Source organism: Nomia melanderi, unplaced genomic scaffold (assembly GCF_051020985.1).
Source record: "Nomia melanderi isolate GNS246 unplaced genomic scaffold, iyNomMela1 scaffold0447, whole genome shotgun sequence".
Classification (NCBI taxonomy): domain Eukaryota; kingdom Metazoa; phylum Arthropoda; class Insecta; order Hymenoptera; family Halictidae; genus Nomia; species Nomia melanderi.
Window position 1 is genome coordinate 37501 of NW_027475562.1, and position 2686 is coordinate 40186.

Here is a 2686-nt window from a genome sequence, read left to right on the forward strand (position 1 = left end):
GACACCAACTTTTTTAATAAGCGTTTTAAAATTATTTCAATGTTTAATCCATGCGTAAACATGACGTTTATTAACGTTTTTAACGTTAAAAAAAATTACAAAAATTTATTTTTCGGAAAAAATGGAAAAAACCGATTCGTCGGAGCGAGGTGTCCAGCCCGTGCGGTAATTCCAGCAGGCGAATCGGACTTCCCGAAATTTTTCTAAGTCCCACGGTCGACACCAACTTTTTTAATAAGCGTTTTAAAATTATTTCAATGTTTAATCCATGCGTAAACATGACGTTTATTAACGTTTTTAACATTAAAAAAAATTACAAAAATTTATTTTTCGGAAAAAATGGAAAAAACCGATTCGTCGGAGCGAGCTGTCCAGGCCGTGCGGTAATTCCAGCAGGCGAATCGGACTTCCCGAAATTTTTCTAAGTCCCACGGTCGACACCAACTTTTTTAATAAGCGTTTTAAAATTATTTCAATGTTTAATCCATGCGTAAACATGACGTTTATTAACGTTTTTAACGTTAAAAAAAATTACAAAAATTTATTTTTCGGAAAAAATGGAAAAAACCGATTCGTCGGAGCGAGCTGTCCAGCCCGTGCGGTAATTCCAGCAGGCGAATCGGACTTCCCGAAATTTTTCTAAGTCCCACGGTCGACACCAACTTTTTTAATAAGCGTTTTAAAATTATTTCAATGTTTAATCCATGCGTAAACATGACGTTTATTAACGTTTTTAACGTTAAAAAAAATTACAAAAATTTATTTTTCGGAAAAAATGGAAAAAACCGATTCGTCGGAGCGAGGTGTCCAGCCCGTGCGGTAATTCCAGCAGGCGAATCGGACTTCCCGAAATTTTTCTAAGTCCCACGGTCGACACCAACTTTTTTAATAAGCGTTTTAAAATTATTTCAATGTTTAATCCATGCGTAAACATGACGTTTATTAACGTTTTTAACATTAAAAAAAATTACAAAAATTTATTTTTCGGAAAAAATGGAAAAAACCGATTCGTCGGAGCGAGGTGTCCAGCCCGTGCGGTAATTCCAGCAGGCGAATCGGACTTCCCGAAATTTTTCTAAGTCCCACGGTCGACACCAACTTTTTTAATAAGCGTTTTAAAATTATTTCAATGTTTAATCCATGCGTAAACATGACGTTTATTAACGTTTTTAACGTTAAAAAAAATTACAAAAATTTATTTTTCGGAAAAAATGGAAAAAACCGATTCGTCGGAGCGAGGTGTCCAGCCCGTGCGGTAATTCCAGCAGGCGATCCGGGGTACTCGAAATTTTTCTAAGTCCCGACGGTCAAGAGTAAACTTTTTCATCACATATTTCAAAATTTTTTTAATGTTTAATCCACGCATAAAAACGCAGTTTATTAACGTTTTTAACGTTGAGAAAATTGACAAAAATTTTTTTTTCACTGAAAATGGAAAAAATGTATCGGTCGATGCGGGCTATCCAGGCCGTGCGGTAATTCCAGCAGGCGATCCGGGGTACTCGAAATTTTTCTAAGTCCCGACGGTCAAGAGTAAACTTTTTCATCACATATTTCAAAATTTTTTTAATGTTTAATCCACGCATAAAAACGCAGTTTATTAACGTTTTTAACGTTGAGAAAATTGACAAAAATTTTTTTTTCACTGAAAATGGAAAAAATGTATCGGTCGATGCGGGCTATCCAGGCCGTGCGGTAATTCCAGCAGGCGATCCGGGGTACTCGAAATTTTTCTAAGTCCCGACGGTCAAGAGTAAACTTTTTCATCACATATTTCAAAATTTTTTTAATGTTTAATCCACGCATAAAAACGCAGTTTATTAACGTTTTTAACGTTGAGAAAATTGACAAAAATTTTTTTTCACTGAAAATGGAAAAAATGTATCGGTCGATGCGGGCTGTCCAGGCCGTGCGGTAATTCCAGCAGGCGATCCGAGGTACTCGAAATTTTTCTAAGTCCGAACGGTCAAGAGTAAACTTTTTCATCACATATTTCAAAATTTTTTTAATGTTTAATCCACGCATAAAAACGCAGTTTATTAACGTTTTTAACGTTGAGAAAATTGACAAAAATTTTTTTTCACTGAAAATGGAAAAAATGTATCGGTCGATGCGAGCTGTCCAGGCCGTGCGGTAATTCCAGCAGGCGAATCGGACTTCCCGAAATTTTTCTAAGTCCCACGGTCAAGAGTAAACTTTTTTAATAAGCGTTTTAAAATTATTTCAATGTTTAATCCATGCGTAAACATGATGTTTATTAACGTTTTTAACATTAAAAAAAATTACAAAAATTTATTTTTCAAAAAAAATGGAAAAAACCGATTCGTCGGAGCGAGGTGTCCAGCCCGTGCGGTAATTCCAGCAGGCGAATCGGACTTCCCGAAATTTTTCTAAGTCCCACGGTCGACACCAACTTTTTTAATAAGCGTTTTAAAATTATTTCAATGTTTAATCCATGCGTAAACATGACGTTTATTAACGTTTTTAACGTTAAAAAAAATTACAAAAATTTATTTTTCGGAAAAAATGGAAAAAACCGATTCGTCGGAGCGAGCTGTCCAGCCCGTGCGGTAATTCCAGCAGGCGAATCGGACTTCCCGAAATTTTTCTAAGTCCCACGGTCGACACCAACTTTTTAATAAGCGTTTTAAAATTATTTCAATGTTTAATCCATGCGTAAACATGA